Source organism: Pogonomyrmex barbatus, unplaced genomic scaffold (genome assembly GCF_055798465.1).
Source record: "Pogonomyrmex barbatus isolate J1 unplaced genomic scaffold, ASM5579846v1 scaffold8, whole genome shotgun sequence".
Classification (NCBI taxonomy): Eukaryota; Metazoa; Arthropoda; class Insecta; order Hymenoptera; family Formicidae; genus Pogonomyrmex; species Pogonomyrmex barbatus.
Genome location: NW_028297182.1, coordinates 5,370,364 through 5,394,825, shown reverse-complemented (window position 1 = coordinate 5,394,825; position 24,462 = coordinate 5,370,364). Strand labels below are relative to the sequence as shown.

Sequence of the window (24,462 nt, the reverse complement as noted above, 5' to 3'; positions counted from 1 at the left end):
TTTTCTTTTTGTTACGAAATCAACCCGGAGAGCAAATCGGTTTCGGGAAAGGGCGAATAGTATTTATACACAAATATTCGTATACGTTACTAAATTCAAATACGTTTTACGCTCGCGTCGTATTTACTCCGAAAAATCCGTAATGGATTAATCACGGAGCACGGACTTTTCTTCAAGCACACGGACACGATGATCGATTCTACGTTTCACAATTCTCCGATTGCAACAGAATTCACCAAATATCTCGCTTTTTTTTGAAAAACTTGCTTGAAGATCCGCGAAAGAACGGGAATAAATAAACGATTTTTTGAAAACTCGAGAAATCATAAACAATTAATTTAAAAAAAAAAAAAAAAAAAAAAACAAACGCATATTGTTGTATAAGATGCATTGAATAACCGCGTCTATTCGAGCCCAGCCTAATCCATGGTTGATTTTCCGTAGAAATCATATCCAGAAATAAAGTTCCGGAACCAAGGGGGAATTTACTTACTGCTTAAAGCGTCCGCGGTAAATTTTCGGAGTCTTATCTTGAGGGGAGTGGCTGAAAAAAAGCCGCGACGCTACTAGGGATGGCGTGGACTGCCAACTTTCGATATGTCCTCCGGACCAACGAGGCCGAAGGCGCTCCCGGCGGTCCCGGAATTTTCACGGTGTCTCGACATAATACAAGGTCATAACGAGAGACGGCGGGTCACCACGCGCCGCCACTTCGCGGGGGCGCGGGGGTTTCGCGGGATTTGGAAAACGTGCGACGAGCGGCGGAATTTTCGGGCCGCTGTTCCCGCGGCACACGTTGACATACGACGCACGCACGCACGCACGCACGCACGCACGCACTACGAGGGCGAACAACGAGGGCGAAAAAAGAAACGTGGGAGGGAGCGCAGGGGGAGGCAGGGGAAGGATGGGAAGGATGGGCGAGCGGGTGGTTTTCGTGGTTGTGACGAAATAAGAACCGGAGAAAAAGACAGATATATTGCACACTGTTCCGCGCACATACACTACGGCAACATGAGCCGGAGCACACAGCGTTCGTTGTTGTCGTCGTCTTCGTCGTATTCTCCCACCGGAACTTATCCGTCTCGTGTCACCAGCACCCGGCTACGTTTCGGTCCCCCGCTACGCGTCGAGCAGCGTGCACGCGTGCATAACATATAAATTATCGCGCGCGCACGGGCGAGCATTCGCGTACAGTGTGTGTATGTGTGTGTGTGCGTGTTTTACGTGTGTTGGTGGGTATGCGTGTATTACGCGCGCGCGCGCGTTCTCCCGTACGTAGAGATAAGCACACTGTAATGCCAGGTGGATCGGAGATACGACCTCGGCGACGTCCCAACGACGACTGAGGCCGCAAACGCCTCACATGTATCGAGCGGTGGGTGAGGGGGAGGTGACGAGCAACGGGAGAGAAGGAAAGGGAGGGAGAACAGTGGCACAGTCATGTGGGGGTACATGTGGGGTATACCCCGTGTGAACGCTGATGCAGTCGACCATTGGCGTAGGGACGACATGCGTGTACGCGGATTTCCGGGGATCCATGTGGACTCCCATTTTTTTCTTTTTATTTTGTAATTTTTATTTTTTTATAAAGTCGCGAGCGAATCGGTTTTTCGCCGTTATCGCGACGGTCTGCGTTCGGAGGGACCTGAAGAAGCAAGAAAAATATTCTGTTTACTTACACGAGAGATAGCGTGGATTTTACGGCATTATTTTTGAAGATCTGTTTTGAAGATTCAGATAGCGTTATCTCGCGACATCGACGAATCTTCTAGTAAAATTGAGACAACGAAAATTGTAAAAGACATATATTAAATATATGGTTCTGTCTACATTGGAAAGATTGCTCCGAAATTGTGCCGATGGGTATCGCTCATCGCTACATGAGAATCGATAAGTCAGCGTAATCCTGATAACCTCAAATACGAGTCTCAAAATTGAACGCTACCGTTCAACAGAATATTTTGTTTACACGTTTCACCGTTGCGTTATCTAAAACGTGACGTGCAATGGAGATTAAAAAGAAGTTTTATTTTCCAAATTATCAAAAGATATTTGCTTTTCAGCATACTCGCCTGAAAGCATTCATCTAATTCGATGTGGTAACTCTTAAATAAGTTAGTAATTTTGCAATCTTGTGTTCCAGGGCAATAGAAAATTTCATCATATTATTGTAGCGACACAATAATCATACTATAACTTCAAGTCAAATTTTATTTTATTTTATTAAACATGTAACAATCTGCCGCAGCGCATCTTTCCAGAAATGGTATCACGTTCGATTGATGAGCGATAATTACCGGATTACACACGCGAATGGAAAACTTCGTATAAAGAGCAAATTTATTTTCTACATCTTTCAGTGTTATATCTTTACGATATTGATGTCACCATGATATGCTTGGAATAATCGTTCGGAGTCGGGCCTTCCGGTAACCTACGCCCATGCCTAAACCTGCCTAGTACTGAAGCGTTTATCAAGGGGTATCGCAGAGAGAGAGAGAGAGAGAGAAGGAGGGAGGGAGGGAGGGGGGGGGAGAGAGAGAGAGAGAGAGAGAGAGAGAGAGAGACGGGGAGGGGGGGGATGGAGAATGCGTTCGAGGAGGAATACGAGGGTTCTCCCTTGTGCAGTGGGGTTTCGCAGACCTCTCCCTGAACCTACCAGCCGTTTGGTTGGACATCGAATTATCTCTGAAAAAATGTACATGTGCCGACGCACACCGCGCCGCGCCGCGTTGCGCCACGATGTGTACACACGTATATACACACATGTGTTGCCCGTCTCGTCGCGCGGCCGATTAATAATTAATACCGCCTAAAACTCGAGAGTGGCGTAAGCGGCACCGAAAAGGCCGTTAACGATAAACAGCTCTTTCGATGGAAATTCGCGCGCGAACGAACTCTTCGAAAGGCTCGCCATCTTCCCTCTCACGTCGCAAATATTCCGCAACAAATAAATAAATATTCATTCTCCCCTCTCTTCCCTCTTGGGAATGTGAAATATTTTCGAATGTCGTTTTGCGCCGTTTGTTTTACTTAGGATAATTATCTTCCGTTTATTGTTTCGCTTGCCAAACATCCTCGCCGCGTTTAATCTATTATTTTGTAATATACATGTAATATACATTTTTCGAAGAAATGTACTATTACAACGAAAAAATTCTGATAAAATTACAACCAAACATTTTACATCGGCGATATCCTGCGCGTCTGCAATCACGATACAAATATTAATATAGGGGAATAGAAATTTCGTGAGAAGAATGTCTCGTAGAGTTTTCAAATTTTCGAGGCAAAGTCATTCCTACTGAAAGCGTTTGTAACAGTCGTCGAGATATACGGGAAATCGATGACTAGATTCATTAAAGATACGCGCACACGAAGACTTTCATACGATATGAAAGACTGCTCCCTAGTCTCTTTTGTCCCATCTGACATTAGATATACACATACATATACAAACACACATATGCAGAAGAGATCTCATAGATCTCTCTCTTGTACCAGCTGTTTCTCCATTCAACTTTTGTGTGTATGCGCGATAAAAATATAATAAAAATAATTAAATAATTAAATATACAAATATGATAAAATAATCATTTTATTTATATAAATATTCGTCTTACAAAATGTACAAAATGTGATGAAAAATATGGAAATATTCCCGTTCGACAATATAAACTTTAATTACATAAATATATTTTCTTAGACTAAAAACTCGGCGCAGCTTTTTATCCTATTAATTATCATTTTCATGAATAAATTACGCCAAATTAAATCACATCAAGGATCATAACCCGAAAGTTTTAAAGCTTTTCGAAGTTCATGAAGATTTAAAGACTTCCCGGAAAATTTAATTAGCCTCCGCATTAAAATAATTACGCGTTGCGGAAAATCCATTATTTTTCGTATTAACAACGGCGTGTGATTTTTGAAAAAAATTAGAAATTCTAATTTATCGAGCTCGTTATTTAACGAGTATCTTATTTGCGAATATTTGCTGAAAGTGCTAACGTGTTATTTATGATCATTTTAATATAATGGAGTGTTTCTCACGGGTTGATCGCGAATAAAAAGCGCCAACGACGATCACGCAAACACGTAATTATTATTAGACCTTATTGTTCCCATTTCAAAAATGGCGCGAACATGTAAAAGTATTTAATTAGCAGACATAGAGTATTTAACTATGTCATTCGGTCGTAGAATTTTTTGTCAGTAGAATAACACAGAAATAAATATAAAAAAACATATTTATTTTTCCTTTTTTCTATAGGTTATTTCTTACCGATGCACAGATTATAATAGTTCCAATTGTCAACAAAAATACAAGTATAAAATCATATTATACTTGATCAACTTAGCTTGCAAGTACAATACTTTTTGATAAAACATTTGATCAGGCACTGAATTTTCTGACGGCCATTGATCACTGGATTGCAATGTAGGAAATTCCTTTTACAACCATTAGGGAAGACAAAATTTTTTTCGAAGATTCGAACTTGAGAAATGCAAACATGATCAATATATAGTATACTAGTTTACAACTCATGGAAAAGTTTTTAAGATTGACCATCTTAAGGTCATTGACCATCTTTAAGGTCATCGACTACCGGTTTTTTAGTACAAAAGAAATCCCTTTTCAGGCTACCTAGGAAGTAAACTTCCTAAGATTAGGAACAGGAATTGGAAAATAGATAACATAAGAAAAACGTGAGAATGATCAAGGGGCTGTAAGGGATTTTCAAAGGAGTAAAAGCTATTCTCTCAGTTTTTTCAATTTTTTTCATTTTTTCATTTTTTTCATTTTGTATTTGTAATTTTCTTTTATATTTATTATTACTTCATTATCTAGTGACTCGATTTTGAGAAATCTGGAAGTGCGAAGAATTTTTGCTTTTGGAAAAAAATGAAAGCGGGATTTTTGCTTTTAGAAAAAAATGAAAGCGGGATTTGTAATGACGTGGTCATAAGAGCAATCGCAGTTACAAATCCAAATCTGACAGCAATTATATTTATTATATAATCATAACTATACCATAATAATTAATGTATCTCATTGGTTACCATGATAAACGTTGCAACTGCGATCGCTCTTATGCCAAAAGAAAATATTTATAGCATGGTATTACGTACAAAATTGAAATTTTGTAAAAAGTATATTATTTTCAATCGTATATTATTTAATCGTTTTAAGTTATGTCAAATATGACAATATAATATATTGCATTACATTAATTGTATTCTTGTTTATTATTCGAATAGTTAATTATTTTATGTAATATAATTTTATCTTAGATTTTTATTAAATTTATAAATTCTCTTTTGTTTAATTTATTTTTTTTCACATCAAATGCGTAGTTGCAGATATACATTGACAAATATATAAATTAAAAAATAAATTCATAATCACATTATGAGATTCATATATTTGTTATATGTAATTAATTACATCTTTTTCTTACGTAATTCTTTTTTCTTAATAAAAAAATAGAATAAATTATTTATACGAATAAATTAAATTAATATCGGTCACAAATAATCAATTGGATGGACGGAAGATTACGTGCAGTGGCATTCAAGAATGCGAAACGAGAGGAATGATAACGTTTCGACGAAATTAAATCCGTAATGCGGTGAATGCACATGATACGTATGAGATAGAGAAGTCCCTAAGGTTTTAATCCCTGTCCATTGAGATGAGGGAGATAATTATGTCCTAATGCCGTGCACAAAATAATAGAATCAGAAGCATCGGGATAATTAAATCCTCCTAGAAATCGGGAGGCTTAATACGATCATAAAAATTGAAACGTATTTTGGATAACGAAATACTTTTTTTGATACATTCTATTCCTCCATTCGACTACCAATAGAATATATTTTAATGATTTTAACAATTTCTATATTACTTCAAATAATACACTTCAAACACGCCAATATGTTTCATTGTTGTAATATAAAAAGCATAATCAATATTTGTTGTTAAGTTGAACAATTTTTGGCATTCTAAATATAAAACTAATGTCAGTAAAATTTACTCAAGTCAAATATGAAATTTGCGAAAATTGATATATCTTACAGTCTATGAACAAAAGAGAATGTATATAATAATTTGTATCAATTTGTTGAAAAGGGGCAAAGTTTATATCTAAAAATATAAAGACCAAAAGGCCATGTACATGGGTCAATCTGCCATGCCATTAAATGGCTGAAGGCGATGTTTACAATGTGACTATATAGTTTCTGGATCGATTACTTTTTTTTAGTAAAGCAGTGCGTTATTTGTGTGCAAGCATATATTTAGTATATAAAAGTAAATTGCAATTAAATGCTGTAATAGTAGTTAAACTTGGGAATATGGCATGACTAAATTTTGATGGAATTTTGATATGATATACAAGATATCTTTGTATTCCCAAGAAAAAAAAATTTTAATCTAGTAGACAAAATCTATCCAACTAGTGAGATGAAAAATTTATTCAACTGAGGGAGGAATAAACTAACCTACCTGAAAAAAGAATGAATTCAATATTTAATTCAAGACTTTAAAATGTGACCATAGATCTAAAAGTATTATGCAGGTTATTCCCCAATTTCATTTTTGATAGTAAATATCCGGAAATTTCAAAAAATTATTTCAACAAGCAAAAGTTGAAAGAAAAGTTGAAAGTTTCGAGAAGATTATGGTTCTTAGATATATTCAGATATACATCATTGCGTATCTGAATGTAATAGTAGAAAATAGAGCTTAAAAATTTTACAAAAAATTTTGATTTTGGCGCCAAAATGGACACAATAATTTTTTCTGATTGAAGCATATTTCACTAAAGATTTATTAAGAATATAAAAATATATCGTTTTATTTTCAGTATATGTTAACGATTGGACTAATAATAAAATTTCTATTACAAACTTATTTTTCTTCAAAGTAATATAATTACTAATTAAAAATTCTAAGAATCATGCAGATGTGAAGAAATGTGTATTTTTTTGCAATTTTTTCGTTTTTGTCGTAATTTAAAATGATGTAGATATCAAGAATTTTAAGCGCGAAAATTCATGACTGATTTACTTATCCGATTACTTCCCGTCCTTGACAATCGCATCAATTTTCGCAGTTTTTGCAAACAACGCAGTTACGAACTGTGTGTGATTTCATGTTGAACGCGAAATGCTGGGACAACAGGGCTGGTTGAAACAGAAATAAAGAAATCATAGAAGAAACAACAGATGTATCGGTAGGAGAATAACGAAAAGAATAGGAAAGACATAACATTTCTTTGTTAACTTTGTGCGACACGCAATTATATTACATGCAAGGTTGCATATTAGTAATTATAAGCTAATAATACATTGTTGTATGTTGAGGTTTATAGTAAATTTTGTATTTATCATACTGTTGTTGCAAACTTAAATAATTTTTAAATTAAACATAATAAATTAAGTAAATTAAAGATAATATAATATATTAATAGAGAAAAAGCAATAATTTCATAATTATTTCATTTTAAATATTATTTCTCTTTTCAGCCAGTAACTATTTATTAAAAATTATGGCTTTACAAATTGTATTAATTTTTTTTTAAAGAATATTTTTCATAGTTTTAGTAATAGCAGATAATAACAATAGCAATTTAATAATAGCAGATAATAACAAAATTTTATTACAAATGGGGAAACAAATTTATTCAATCATAAAAAAATTCCTCGTTTTCAAATCATTTAAATTAAAAAAAACAGGAATGTCTATTAAAAGTTGTGCATTCTTTAATTCTGCTGTTGGTATGGTAAATATTCGAAATTATCGATCTAAACCAGTCGTTTTCATCACTGTTTGTACATGGAAATTTCAAAGATTATTCTAATCATCGTGCAGTCTCAGATAAAAATCGCTGGGAAAATATTTATTATCTTTTTCTATTTTTTCATTTAAATTACTGTCAGTAAAACAAACTATTAGTTATTTTTTTTTTTCGTTCCTAGTAAATCTAGCTCTCTTCGAGTCATTAGATTACTATATATACATCAGTGTCTCCCTCTTCTATTTCCTGTTAGCAGCAGGTTTTGACACTTCTCAGTGTTGTGCAACAGTTGCACATTACAGATGCATGGCATACATGGGGGTCCTTCTTTAACAGCGATCGTGTCTTTAACACATTTTTTTTTTTTTTACCAGAGTTGCGATTCAACTCGCCATCAGTTTCCGCGGAAATTTCGTACATTTAACAATCGCGTGTTAACCAAATGAAATCTTCATACTAGATTTTTCGTCATTACTAGATTTTTTTTAAATTAATGGTAGGAAAAAAAGAGATGAAATTCCTCAACAAAAATTTTGATCAGATTACATTGAGGCCATTGTACAGATATATAAGTGTATACAATAAGATATACATATCTTGTTGTTTTCTCAGGAAACATGAATTGTATTTAAACATGAAATATATAATAAAGATATATGGATTCTTCAGGGCACGTAAGATTACGAAACTCCGTTACTCTGTTTTATCTTTATACTTCCTGTGTGTGTTAAAACATAACTCATACATTCATTTAATCCCGGAATTCTAGCTGACATACATTCTTGCCTCGCATATATGTAACATTTTCCTTGAAAGTTGATCATGGTATCGTGCCGTGTTAACCGTGTTAACTTTAGCTTTACTTTCAACAGTCTTCGATATTCTTTTTAACCGCGAACATCCGTTTTCCAACGATATCTTTTTTTTTTTCAATCGGATATTTACAGTGGAGAGACATCCTCTCTTTTGTTGTTAGTCCCTCAAAATGTGAAAGATAAAAAAGAGGGCATCCCGATGGTGCCGTTAGAAACCAGATCTGCTTTCCTTCGTTGACGCATCTGCGCAAAACGCGATCCGTTAAAAGACGTAGTCTTCAATTGCGGTAAAACTTCGAACGAAATTGGCGCAACAATGAACTTCCCGGAACTCGATGTTCCTTGCGCAATCATACTTTCCGTATTTAAACATTCTTATCTTTAACGGGAATATCTCTCTTTTATATTTTTCAATTTTTAAACTCTCAACGCAATATATCATACAGAAAGTGTTCTAAAATAATTTCGAAAAGATCATTTGTCTAGTGTGTCCTTTTTTTTTTTTTATAATTTCGACGCTCGAATCTCAATGTTTTTTTTTCCTAAAAAAAAAAAATCACGTTTCCATAAAAAAAATCACATTTCAATGTTATAAATCTTTTTTAATTCATCCCGCGCATTTCTGCTTCTTCTATCGTTGGTTAAGGATTCATAACGTCCAAGACAGTGCATTTATACTGGCCGACGAATATCTTGCTGAAAGCTCTACGCGTGACACGTGCAATTCCTGTCTAACAAGTGGCATGGCCGAAGTACTTTATTCCCTTTGCGAGAGGCAACGGCGACGGTTCCTCTTCTTCTCGAGTTTTGCCTCCGCGGCTGCGACGGCGGTCGGCGAACGGAGAGGGAAGGACACGCGGAGTCGACTGGAATGACGGGTCTTTGTGCTTGGTGGGTCGGACCCAGACCTCCGAGAGGGACCGAGAGAGAATAACGTCAGTCCGAGTCTGCGAGAAATAAGAAGAGAACGACGGAAAACGGTCAGGGAGGTGGAAGAAAGGGAAGATGTGAAGTGAATGTCAGCCTGAAGGTCAGCTTTTGTCAGGCCTGACCAGTATGAAGACCGGAGAGAGACAGAGAGAAAGAGAGAGAGAGAGAGAGAGAGAGAGAGAGAGAGAGAGAGAGAGAGAGAGAGAGAGAGAGATTCTTTCCGATTTGCCCGAATCTTTTCCGTTCAGTCGCGGTAACTTATCAGAAATCTTTCACACTAGGCGCGTGCTATTTGCGGAATATCTTCGCGTATCCTCTGAAATTCCCGAAGTGAGCCCGAAATCGAGCCCGAATCGATGGAATCATTTTCGAGAGATATCATCTCACGTGCTATCCCTTATCAATTGAGAACACCCAGTTACCTTAGCTAATATGTATATAACATGTATAGGCATCGTATATATATATATATATATATATATATATATATATATATATATATATAGATGTTCTCAAATTATACCAGTGTGAATTCAAGACTTCCAATATATAATTCTAATTACATTTTCGAGCTTTAAAATTCTTTCATTTATATATATATAGTACAGTCGATTTTAAAGAGAGACGAATCGCACGTTGCGTTTTCAAACTCAATTTTTTCCGAAAACGAGAATTTACGTAAAGGAATATTAGTCCAGTTTACGTCTTATTTTTACACGAAGAATCACCGCCTTCTCGGATCATTCCCACAAATTGCGATATCATGAATGTCTGGAAGCGATAGGTACAACATTGCTGGTAAACATAGTGATTACTACACTGAAAGGGAGGGTAAAATACATAAGATGCACTCAACGATGATGCCTGGAAAGCTATCGGCTACAGGAGATTTCAGTTTCCAACTTACAAATATGTGATTTACAACGAGCAATACGGAAAATATGGATCCGTTTGTCCATTACCTGGATACGTTTCTTTTACGTCGCAAAAATGAGGTAATAACATTTCGATGTTCAAACTAATAATTTTGCTACAAGATAAATGAAAATTAGATTACCTTATTTCGCTCATCACAGAAAAATACATAATTAATTATTATCTGCATTATATACTTTGTATCATATATTATGCACTATGTGCATTCCTGAATGCCGGAATAAATGTAACGCAAATATGCTGTAAACATCACAAATTGTGTAACGAACAACTGTATCGTGTTACGAAATAAATCCATGGGATTATTATTACTCGAATATTGCTTGAATATTACTGGAGCATTAACTTATACATAATATTAGATAGTTCCAATTGTTCTCTCTCTCTCTCTCTCTCTCTCTGACAAAGTTTTCTTTTCTTTACCTGCGAGTTTGCAGTTTGTTGCACTTTCATATTGAATTTATAACCGCGTATTTGTCAGTCTGACACGAATTCACAGCCACTGTGATTTACGTTAAAACAAAAAAAAAAAAAAAAAAAATCCGTCTACCCCGGGACGGATTTTACACAGGCAAACGCACGGCGACGAGAGCGAGATATACGCACGGGTCGGTCGGATTTGCAATTCTCTGGAAAATGCATATATTGCCGCACTGCGAGCGTTCGTTGCTTCGTCTCGTTGTGTCGATATCGCTCGGCGAGCTCTGGACATTGTTGAGCTGGTGGGGTGAAGAAACCGAGGCGGAAATCGGCGAGGCGTCTATTCACGTATCGATCATCGTACCTCCGGATAACAGTAAGACCGAGGAAAAGTGGAACAAAAGTGGCAGTTTGAAAGCCCGGGCGAAACGACCGCTTCCTGTACAAGAAGCTCTTCCCATTCACAGAACAGTGGGGATGCGAAAATAAAAATTAAAAAGGAGGAAGAAGGAAAAAATATATCTTTGCCGGGGCTCGATGAGAAGATAGACAGGAGAAGAAAGCATTTGTTGAACATCGTGAAATCAAAATTTCTACGAAGTGAAAGATGTAAATAATTGGTACTAATACATCTGTCATCAGGCATTCGTTACGTTCAATCTCAATTTAATAGAGAATAACAGAGATTATAAAGAGAGAGAGAGAGAGAGAGAGAGAGAGAGAGAGAGAGAGAGAGAGAGAGAGAGAGAAGGGAAAGTAAAAAATAAGGAAGAGAATCGTGTGTTAATGTAGAGGCTATCAAAATTTAATTGTTCAATAAGATCTTTTTCTTCCGTTACTCTTTCCATCTCATCGTCTAGTCACATTTCTCCATGATTCTTGGTTTATTATAGGAATGACTCAGCAGAGTTCCTTTGGAATTTCTCACACGTAATATCTACCCCTTACCATCTTCCTTTTACCTCCCAACCGTCTCTGCCGTCTCTGCCGATATGGATGCAGGTATAGACTTCTTTTATCTAGGTGAGCGGAATTGAAAAGGAAAAAGGTAAAGGGCAGGTGCGACTATACGGGTCTGTATACGACCGCTGCACGCGGTTGCGCCCCTCGGCACACGAGGAGAGCCGAGGCTATATCCAATTATTAAAATTAGAGGCTCCGTCGCCTTTGGTGAAACACTCCGGTAAGCGATCCTGTTGCAACTCGACTCCTCGTCATCGTCGTTGTCGTCGTCTTCTTCTTCTTCTTCCTTTCTTCTGCCTCTTCTTCTTCCTCCCTCTTGACGTTACTCCTTTTTTTCCCCTTTCCTTTCGCCTGCCATTTCTGCGGTTTTTCTTCAGATCTTCTTTTTGCGCTCTTTCTTTAGTCTCATTTTGCGTAACTTGATCTACTCATATATTTGTTTCCTTTTTTAATCATTATCTCTCTCTCTCTCTCTCTCTCTCTCTCTCTCTCTCTCGCTCTCTCTTTCTTTTTCTTTTATACTTTATTTTATGTTATAATATAACTTTACAACTACTAAAGTATTCAATTTACGACAATTACTTTTTTTTAATTTAAACCGTATTTTTCTGGTTAATTAGAATGTTTTCAGAGTGCTTCTTCAAAATATTCTGATGAATCAACAATGTTCCAAATAATGATAGTTAGATTCTAAAAAAAAATTATCACCAGCTCCCAACAATGTTCGAAGTAACTTGCCTTGTCTCCATAGCTTTCTTCAGCTGCATATTTTTCTGATTACCATCCAATTAACTTGTTGACGTTCAATTAAATCATTAATTGTATTTAATTGGCGTTCGCGTTAATTACCTTCGGGTGTTGGATATCTTTTTTATTAAGTTAGAAAAAAACTGAGCATTTTAATAACAATTTTTAATAACAGAGCATTTTAATAACAAAAAATCATGTGTCATATAAATGTGTCACATATGTATCATAAAAAATTTTCGAAATGCGCGCGTAAAACATATAAATGTTTTAGCGTATCGCGATAGTCGAAAATATTCAAGAGAATATTTTCATTTATCATCAAACTTATTTTCTATGTAAAGTTTGAATTCAAGTGACATTTCTAGACAGAAAATATTTTCCAATAAAAGCATTCGATTCTTGATTGACTTTTGCTCTGCTTATAGTGTGAATCTACGAAGAAGAAAATCAGTTTTTTTTGCTGCCTTACTAACATTTCTCGGATCGCTTATTCAATAATTACGTCAATACGTTTGTTCGTTGTCTCATAAAGTTTGATTAAGATTAACACAAGATATTCTTGACAGAATCGATCTCATATAATTGCAGCTTTGCGAAGATATTCTTCAAAAATTGAGTTCAAGACTATGCGAGAAATGATAATTATAGTTCTTCTCTCGATGAAGTATCGATATTTCATTTTCCTCGATGAAATAAAATAGCGAAATTTTTGTGATAATATCACAATTTTTAAGGCATAATTGCAAGATATAATAGATTTAGGTTTGCATGTGATATATCGCTAATGGATCTTTTAGAGTCACTTTAGTTTTGCTATTATTATAACAACTGATTTAGAAATAATCTCATCAATTTACAATTCAAATGGTTTTCATTTATCGCCAATTGTTTGGTCTTTTAATTTCGTTTAACTCAAAGAAAAAGACATTCATTTCTTTTCGATTCCTAATTTGGTCCATGATGCATCAATTGAATAATGAGTAATTAGGAAGGCTAATTTTTCATCGTAACCGATTAAGGTCACTAGTTGTAAAAAGATGAAAAAAGAATAAAGAAAGCTTATGAAGGCCTCTAATGAAAATGATTTCTATCGTAATAAAGATTTGCAATTTAGTTGAGAAAAGATGAGATTAAATCGTTATGTAAAATCATTAAACATAGGATTATTATTTATTATACCAGAGTGTAATAGAAATTATAGAAATAATATTAATTGCAAGTTGCAATTAATATTATTTCTATAATTTCTATTAGATAAAGTTATATCAATAGTTTTTTTCTATTAAAAGTTTGAATAGTTCATTCTTTTTATTCTTAGCAATCGTTAAATTGATAGCGGTAGAAAAAGTTCAAGGACGTTTTCTTCATGACTTTGTGCTTGGGCATAAGAAAACAGTTATTATTAGAAATGTAAGTGCTGCACTTGACAAGTATGTTCCGAACATGCCACCGATAATTTATACAATCTCATACGGAAGATGTTCCCCGGAGACAAAAACAGTTTCAACCGTCCGTTGAAATTTCCGATAATAACGTATAAAAGCCGTATAATTTAATTCGCAGATATTATCAAGGCAAAGAGAAAAAAGTTGTTAAATCAGTGTAAATGCATCCTCGTTCGTGTGGCTCGTTTGGGCCAAGAATCTTAACCGCGAATATATAAATAATCATCAAAATTTCAGAAATACCGAATCACATTATCGCGAGTTATCGATGAGCAAAAGAAACATCGGCTTTACCGTAAATTGGATTAACCGCAACTTATCGCGCAGCATCAGAGAGATAAATCTTTTTCACGCTCTGATAAATCGTAAAAAAAAAAAAAAAAAAAAAAAAAAAAAAAAAAAAAAAAAAAAAAAAAAAAAAAAAAAAAACATCATTGCAATTTCCTGGAAGCATGTCGCGCTGGCTTATTGAGACATCGTTCGCCGCGTGGCCGATACTTTGCGTTCTCACGGAATGCACGGATGCAAAGTCTTTTCGCCGTTTCTTGCCCGCGCCATCGTTAACCGCGTGTAAATTTAATCCCCGTCCCGCCCCGTCAGAATTCTCTCGAAAGAAATCGCCCGATATTACACCAGGCCGGCTCCGTACGACTGTACAAAATGATGGCACGCGGGACATTCCGGAGTAACACGCGGAATTTCCACGGAATTTTTACGACGCGGATGCGTGAATTCGGAGGGGGGGAGGGGGGCTTCATCCGTGCCATTAACCGTAAAGACGGACGGTTCCCGGAGGACTTTATGACGTTTCCCCTGTTATAACGGTCGCGAGCACCGATAAACGTCACGGTGTCGCACAATATCCGAACTTCGTCGATCATCGTAAAAGCTGGCCGACTACGTAACGGAAATTTGCTCCTATTTTCCTGCCCGTCCTCCATGAGAAATTCCAAAACGCAGTCCAGTTTTGATGGGCCATCAGCTGTCCGGGATAAAACATATCGCGGGATAATGATAAATTAGTTTAACGCGAACGCTCATACGCGACACGGCAAAGATTTCTCATGATATAAAAAGCATATCGTTTTTTGGGATCTGGATATTTATATCCTCGTTATTGGTGAAACTTATTATCGCGGAATATATAATTTCCTTAAGTATTCGTATAAATTAACTAGTACAACGGTTTAATAGTCAAACACATGTCGCGAAAGTTGTGTACGCCAATCAAGTAATCTCGCAACTGATATAATTAAAATAACTTAGTTACAGAAGGAAATTTCAGTGTGTGTTTCTTATTATGAAAAAGAAAAAAAAAAAAAAATACCTTAAAGGAAAGTGGTGTACTGAAATATTGTTCACACCGCGAGTTGTTCAACCTGCTGTCGTAACGATTTTCTCTCGATTGAATAAATTGCACACATTCATTATCTCATAATTGGGACTTTCGCGAAATAAGAAGACTAGCCCGAGGAAGAGAGGCTCCTCCGAAGTGCAATTGGCCATCGTGACGTTCAGCAACTTTTGAAATTAATAAACAAGCGATGAATAAAATAATCGGTGCCGACAAAAGCTGACGAAAATTACGAAAGAGAGCCGCACGCGCGCACGTTTCGTTGCTCGTAATGAAAACGCGCGCGCGCGCGCGCGCGCGAGAGAGAGAGAGAGTGAGGGGGGGGGCGAGGAAGGGGGGGAGGCGAGAGCGAGACTGTCTCCTGCCGTACATTTCGTACCGTTGAAAAAGTGAAATCTGACTAATCTCGCAGTCGCACTCTCGCAGATGCAGATGTAATTACGATTATTGCCCCGCTCTTGCGCCTGGTGCAGCGCTGATGAAGTTTTCTATTAACCGGGGATTTACGCGCGTTAAACGAACGTCCGGCAACGTTTACCGGATCTGAATGTTTTACAGAAGTGTTTACGCAGCCGATACGGGAGCGAATTACGGATACGCACAAATTGAATTTAAAAATGTACCGACTGCAATAACAGGCTAAAAACTTCGAGAGAGTACAAATATAAAAAAAAAAAAGATTTCCTGCTACCAAAGATCAATGTATGCTCAGTCCACTTTCATTATGCTATCGCAAATTTAATCTTCCTAAAATGATTTTACAACAAAACGTCGTGATGAGGCGTGAAATTAAAATATTTATCATTAACGATATTTTAATAATTAAATTTTAAACGAGAGAAAATTATCGGTTGAAGTTAAATCAACCGAAAAGCTTTCGCCCTTCGGTGTTAAAAATAATTAATCCTTTATGTAAATATAAAAATAGATATTAATTTTTAATTTGTCGATCGAAAGATCTCGTATTCTCAATGCTTTGGATTATAGCTATATTCGAATGGTTACAAAATTACTTTGATAAGCGATCGACCTGTAAATATTCAAATATTTCTTATATAAGATCAGATATAAAGTTGAGAAAAATCCCGGGCATGACTTCGAAGGCGAGAGACTACAACGGCGAGGGATACAGAAGAGAATTTTCGGTTTACGTACATGTCTCGTGTCGTGACGGGAAGCGCAGCTGGTCCCTAAAGAGATTGGCCAGCTGTTGATGGAAGCTTTAGGTATGTCGGCCGCGGCCGAACTACGGCCGTGAGAAAAAGACGGACCGGTCGATCGAGTGACTCGCTTCGCGAAGCCGAGGCCGACGAGGAAGACCTTCAGGGACGTGGAACAGGCTCCTTCCTTTCATCGAGAGCCAGCCAGCCTTATCGAGCGTCGAAATGAGTGTTGCGAGAGCGCCATTGCTTTTCAACAACGGACGAACGTCTTCGTCCGGCGTGGTCGGCGTTTACGAAAAACGTTGTACGTGGCGGAAAAGTACGGCGCGTTTGTCAAAGTGTAACTTTATGTAACGGCCGTATATATATATATATATATATATATATATATATATATATACGGAATATATAGGTGAAAGATGGAATCGAGGACACACGTTGGCGTGTATTCGATCGTCGTTGATAATCTTTTGCAAACGCAAATTGAAATAATCTCCTTCTTTGTTCAATAAATTACTTTGAAATAAACAGATTAAAATAAACTGCCGAAATATAAAAGAAATATCGCGACGTTGATCCTTGAAAGATTGATGCTTATTATAAGAGCTTATTTTTAATCGTCGAACGAAGAAACTCGACGGATTTAAAATAAAAAAAATCTAAATTTATTTTAATAAATTCTTAAAGTTGCGTACGCATGTTAAGACATATGTAACTATATTTTTGAAGGATATTTATTATTAAAAAGTATAAAATGTTTCTCTCTGCAATACAGTCAGTTCCGAAGTCAGCTGTAGTCTCTCTTTTGGAATGTAACGTGCTTTTTCTACTTGGTTTGAAGGGTGAAAGAAACGCCCGACGCATGAAAGAAACGTGTTTTATTCAAACGTAGCTTGGTTGTTATGAATAATTCTCATTCAACGTTTCGTTCTCCGAACAGTTTCTATCTTATGCGGTTGGGATTGCTTCAAATCACTTTAGCTCTCGTCTCCGCCGCCTTTTTTGAACGTATTTGCTCGTACGTTAACGCGGGACAAAGAAGCTGTATGGCATTCAGATGAAGCCCTCAGTTGAATTCTTCAACGACGACAGCTCGAGATTCGAGAACTTTCATATTCGCAAAGAACGAGGGACATACTTTGTTCCATATTACGCAAAAATGTAATTCGGTGAAAAAACCGCTGCCGCAGACGGAACGTCGTTATTTTACATCGGCCTGTTACCGACTGTCGTATTCGTTGGAACGTTTGTTTATGTAAATTGAGAACTTAAAACGGTCCCAACATGATCGAAGTTCGCGTGATGGGAGGTCAGGGAGAGAATGGTCGTTAGAGATGTTAAGGAAAATGGGGCTCGATAATTTGTATCGGTTATAATTTATACCGTCAAGTCACTTTTAATCATATTCCTGGAAAGGTGACTGTTTATGAATCATATTCTCGCACCCAACTGTCAGCAAGAAAGTATGTATATGTGGGGCGTCCCAGATTTTCTCTACTCTACGTTCTGTATATTAATTCTTCTGACTAGAATTCGAAGATAGGGGTTTTTCTCAACGGAAGTCGATTAATTGGATATATTATTATTTTCCATAACACGTTTTATCATTTTCCATAACACGTTTTGCTATTTAACCTTAAGTTATCCTCCAAGGAGAAATAAAATTGTGTTAAAGTTCACTTATAATTTCATAACGAATTTTTTTAAGATTTTAATTAGGCTCACAGCCTTGAATTTTAAAACGAAACCGCACGTTTACGTACAATTATAAAATTATAACAAAATTATATACTATGAAAAATTAATATTAATCTTTAGATGCAATTATTATTCGACGCAATTAGATCTGCATTTTTCCCGGTTTGCCGGTCATCATCTTTGTGAAATGGCGCTGGAAGTTGTTTTTAAAGGTCAGCGAACGTCGTAAAAAAAAAAAGAAAAAAAAAAAAAGAAAAAAAAGAACAATCAGGGAATAAATTTTTTCGGAAATTTCATGATTCTCCGAGCACATTTTCCCGGGGGGCGTATTCTCCACGATGGGTGGACTTTCCGTAGATGGCGACGTCGCGCGTACTGTCGTTTTCTCAGCTCTCGCGATTGTCGTGCACCTGTCATTGATTGCACGCGTTAGAAGGTTTACTTATGTAAATGCCCCGTAAGTGTCTTTAGGAGAGCAGGGAGTTGCGAAAGGAGTGGCCGCCGCGCGCGAGAAAACGCGCCCCGAGAAATCGTAATTCCTTTCTTATGGCTCGGGCGCGAGCCGCCTACCGCGCAACGCTTTACCTCCTATCTGCCCGAATACGACTGATTACAAGTAGCGAGTTTAACGATGCCCATAAATCTCCCGTACAATGTTAAGAGGCGTTAAAGACCGCGATATCGGGCGCGCATGAGCTCCGTACTCGAAACGTTACGCCGCACATTTCGATTAGAGCCAACACGCGGTGTCCGCGGTTATCGGCTACCGTAGTGTAAAAAAAAAAAAAAAAAATAAAGATAGTCGTTATGTTATATCTTTATATCTTTCATCACACAAACCTGCTCCTTTTGATTTGCATTTACGACATAATCACGGAAGGACTGCCGTTTGACGTAGTTAGCATGCTATAATATAGGAATGCGCATATCAGATTTATTAATGCCGGACTTCATCGATAATATTTTTAACTTTAATTTTAATTTAAAAGGAAAGGAAATGGGAAAAAACAAAGAGCCAGAATTAGAGCTTAGAATTAGTTTTGAATTTAAATTGAAATCCAAGTTATTAAAGCCAAAGAAAGAAAGACAATTACATGTAATTGCATATAATGAATTTTAATAAAAATACAAAATGTAAAATATATTTATAAAAAATTATAAATGAAAACTATATATAAATAAATTATATAAATAGGTTTTTTTTAATGTAAATTAAGGAAATATATTTGTGTGTTTCACATAACTACTTTGTCATCGTAATAAAGTTAAGAAATTGTTTGTAACCTTAGCCTGCACTCGAATATGTTCCGTAACGTTGGGAAAGAGAACATATTTCGGACAAAAACCATTGTATGTATTACTGACTTGGCTGTTTTTTTTTTTTGTTTTTTTTTTCAACGTGAAGAGGAAGCGCAAACGAAGGAACGTGTAAATAAGGCGAGACGAAAAAACGCGTTGCGGAATGAACGCAGTCGTGCACTACATAAGAGCGATGATACATGGCCACTGTGCAACGATGTGCCTCATTGTTGCACGGAGGGATTTCGTGCTCCCTAAAATCCGTGCTACAACGGTAGACTAAATATCGTACGTGCATTTGTCAGTTTTCTTGGAATTTTATTTTTTCCCAAGCTATACTTTGCTCTTTCCAAATTCAATAAAAATATAGAAGTAAAATGTTAGGATTTTTTACAAAAAGTTAACAAGTATTATCACAACGTTACTTAAAGATAAAAATTTATTTATAAACTGTCGCAAATTGAGTACAGTACAGTTTTACTTAAAAAAGTGTCATAATCGATCTTATTATGTTTCAATTTCTTGTCAATTGCAATTTTAATTATGTATAATGTGCATAGTTCCTTTCCTACGTAAATTTAACTTAAACTGCCCTTTCTCACATTATCTGGGTCGTGATACAATACGTGGTCCGTCACACGTAGTCAAAATCCTGGTCAAAAATTTTTGACATTTTTGACCCAAGCAGGAAAACTCCGAATTAGTAAAGAACCGACAATCACTGAACATTCCTATTCTTGTAAGCGGACAACTTAGTCGGTGGCAGTTAGTCCACAAAGAGATGTGATAAACGGAAAAAGATGACGAAGGAAAAGGAAAAGTAGACCTGAGAAAAGTTTCACGAATAGTTTCATGAAAAGAATATTGACCTGAGCACTATAAACAACGGCAGCCTGGTACTGTCTAAAGGTCGGCCTAAAGGAAATTGAGGTAAAAAAGGTACAGATGCAGCGGAAAGGCGAAAAGGAAAGGAAAAAGATATAGGGAAAAGCTTATAGGAATGTGCTTGTAGTCGGGCGTTGAAATATAGTCCTGTACCTAACGATGATCTATTCTAGGTCCTAAAATCTATTCTAGGTTACTACATTTCTAAAATCTATTTTAGGCTCTTTGGTGCACAGACGGAGACACACAAAGAAAGTTGCATCCCTCAATCCTACCCTCGGTTCTTCCCTCGGATCTTTCAAGGTCATATAGAGACCTGCCAGGCCTCTTGCAAGATGAACAGAGTATGTCTTGAACAGCTGTTTGTTCAAGATGCTAGACGCGCGACCTAAAGACGCAGACGCAAAATGTAGGGACATTGACAAGAAAAGACACCTACGCTTTCGAGAAGATGTGGAGGTGGGATGACGGTGACGAGGTGAAAAGATTTGTGTGGTCGTGCTTTTTGAAAGAATCGTAAGCGCATACCTGGTACAATGCATACCTAGCACAGCTGCGTGCCTACAGATTCTCTGGATTTCATGATACACCTTGTATACACAGGTACAATATACCTTTGCTCGTAGCTAGGTAGGTAGATAAAGATAAAAATAAGGGTAGGGAGGGTAGGGATAGGGTAGGTAAGTAGATAGTAGGTAGACAGATAGGTAGGTCGATCGGCAGATAGGTAAGTCCCCAGTACTTCCGAAATATCGCCAGGTATAAGAGCTATTGTCCTCTCGTAAATATATAAGTAAACACACGCATCGTATGTACATGTACGATGAATTGTATGGAGAACCGCCCTTGACCCAGCGATACTAGCTTCGAAGGGACGTATAAAACGGTCCATTAAATACGACGTTCTTGCGATTGGATATGATGTAGATTAATAAAAAATGTGAGCGAGAACGTAATAAAAAAAATACAGTTATATTATTTAGTTATACTACTTTCTAATTTTTGCTTTAAATTTATTAATAATATATTGTGGCATATTATTAATAAATTTATAGTGAATAGCAAATAAAATTAATAAATTTCATCTCAGAGATCGATTTTTAATGGAAACAGATATTAAATAATTGAAATTTTTTTTTTGATGATGGAAAGTCATTCGAGAACTTATAATACCACTACACAAATTGTGAATAAAAAATCTCAAAAATAAAATAGTAGTCTATGTAGTAGTTATGTAATATATCACAATTTTTTAAATAAAATAATTTTGTTCATGATCAAATTTCGTATGTAATCTACATTTGAGATATCTTATATGATAAACGCAATAAAATTTGTTTTCAAAGCTAATTATTTTAACGTAAACTAAAGTATCACGATTTATGTCTAAATTAATAAAAAATGATGAAATTATTAATGATTGTATTTGACTAGAAAATAATTTTATCATTTGATTGACTCATTCATCAGCGTTGACATCTGCAAAAATTCCAGGAAACGGAATGCGCGTTCACTTTAAAAAATTCTCGAGACGAGTTCATTGAACCTTTGTACGGTAGACAACCCATTAAAGACTGGTTAATGTGGGTGTAATAACGCGGGATGCGGAAGGGTTCGAGGTAAAAAAAGCGCAAGGCTCGATAAAGTGTTAGCGAAAAAAAAAAAAAAAAAAAATATTGAACTCTGATAAAGTCTCTCTTGATCAGCAATGTGAGGGAGAATCTAATTCTTTTGTAAAAGTCTTGTTGCCTTTCTAAAAAAATGTAAAAAATAAAAAATTGGCGGGCAACCATGTAAGCAAGAGCATTAAACATTTATGCTTGTAACAAGAACAAAGAAACTTCACAGTTTAAAGAGAAAAAATAATAATTTAATAAAATAATAATAAATTAATAATATAATAATAAAAAATTAATAAAGTAATAAAATTTATTAATGTTACAAAGTTTTTTTTGATGTTTATTTATAAGTAATACATAATAATAATTCATGATATATTTAATGAATTGTGTCGACACATAAAGCTCTCAAAAATGCTAAGAAACAAAATAGTTGTTATTCCGTTAATAACAGATTTTTTAATTTGCTATTACTGACACCAGTATTATTTTCCCGTTTTAGAATGGGTAATAATACTGACATAAATGACATATCGAAGTGATATCGTGTGTTGGAAATACCGCGCTTGGAAATACGAAAGGAAAACCACATACACATACATAGGTACGTCTTAATGATGAAGGCGCGAATAGCTGGCTTAGTTTCGTTAGAAAGGTTTTAAAGTCCAAGAACAGGAGATTGACAGGCATAGTCGAGCTATAACGTGCATTACCTTTCCATAGGTCAATCGCTCATAAATCATAAAGAGACGCGATGAAATACAAGGCATCGTAGAACGATCGCTAAATTAATACATAGAATCTTGCGTCTAGGCGTGCGTGGGACCTATATTTTTAAAGATAAATAATAACCCATAAATGATAATTGAGATTAATGTACACACATGAACGCGTGCACGCGTGCACGCGTGCACGCACGCACGCACGCACGCACGCACGCACACATGAGCGCGCGTGCACGCACACATATGTAACGATGTAAATTTTTTGTTTCCTGCACCGTTAAGCTCCGCACTCTTAATAAAATCCAGGTACGAGAAAACCCGTCAAAGTCGACGATCGTCGAAACATCCGATCATCGTCGATTTTATCCGAACATCCTCGACGGAATTCTTTGTATTCTTCTCGATCTTAACCGAAAGCGGGATCGATCTTCGTATAAAAAGGGACCTCCGACCGATGGAGGGTCCACTCAACCGTGGACCAGCACTCATTCCGAACCGACGTTTCGAGAATCCTCAAGAGATTTCTCGAAATCAATCAGTCGAATTAATTTCGCTAATTCATTCCGATTTTCGTAAATAAAAAGGTTAGCGAGACCAAGAGGTTGCGAGTACACTGCCTCCGAGCATTAATTATTACTGATATTACAGGTATTATTGGCAGCCGACCGAAATCCGCTGATCGGATAACATCATGCGAGGTTACGTGTTTGTCATCTCGACCAAGTTTTGCCAGATATAAGAACAACCGGGATAAAATTCACATCTGCAGTTCGGACAAGCAAGAAGACCGCGCGTCTGCCAGGTTTGTGCTATTCTGTCAATCCGGATGATGGCGAAAGAACGAGATGACGAATTCGCCACCCCCGTCAGGCATTTCTGATCACACCTCCACTCCTGCACTTATCTGCACTTATTCTACTGTGCAACTCATTCGGCTAATACAAATCGCGAGCGCGTATCATCGATCCGCCTTACATACGTGAGCCATCCCGCGAAACGCGTTTGCGGAGCCAGTCCCGACACCTGGCGAACCAATTAGCGAGCATACGCGACGTACGCCCAAATCGGCGAAATATCGCGAGCCTGTAATAACTCAGCGAACTGTCATCGATCCGCGATCTAGTGATAGTGAGAATTAGTGCGCTCTGCACATCCACGCCGATACCCGCATTGTTGTCACACCTCGATTTCGCATATACAAAATCTACGCTTTCACAATTACGCATGTATATTAACTTGGCACAATCATTTCATCATAATTAAATGTGACTTACATGTAAATTAATTGCTAATTTTTTGCTAATTAATTGCTCTATTCTTAATTTTATTGCTTCAGCCGATTTGTCAAAATCAATGGCTATGTTAGCTTAAGGTTAAAATTAGTGCAGCCATTGATTTTAGTATCGACTGGAGCAAAAAAAAGAAAAGACGGAAATAGAGCAATTAATTAGCAAAAAAATAACAATTAATTTATAAGTCGCATTCGATTGTGCTGAAATGGCTATGCCATCTTAAGAACATCACAATTACATTTGAGCTATATATTTTCTTTTATTTCAAGATTAATAAATTATCATTTCTTTATTACTAACAAAACACACAGATTCTCTTACATCTTTCGCATCCTGGAACTTGGTGAGTTTATTCCGCTTGTA

At 36.5% G+C, this 24,462-nt stretch overlaps 1 protein-coding gene and 1 long non-coding RNA gene across 6 annotated transcripts in view; one reads left to right on the top strand and one right to left on the bottom strand.

Moving 5' to 3' along the window:
- Positions 1–24,462, bottom strand: part of LOC105427769 (uncharacterized) — a 138,512-nt gene that overhangs the window by 60,992 nt on the left and 53,058 nt on the right. The window lies entirely within an intron of this gene.
- LOC105427720 (uncharacterized) overlaps positions 23,475–24,462 on the top strand; it is a 34,866-nt gene continuing 33,878 nt past the window's right edge. Inside the window, exon 1 of the long non-coding RNA XR_016141070.1 lies at positions 23,475–23,609. This is a non-coding gene — a long non-coding RNA (uncharacterized LOC105427720). The remainder of the gene's footprint in view (positions 23,610–24,462) is intronic.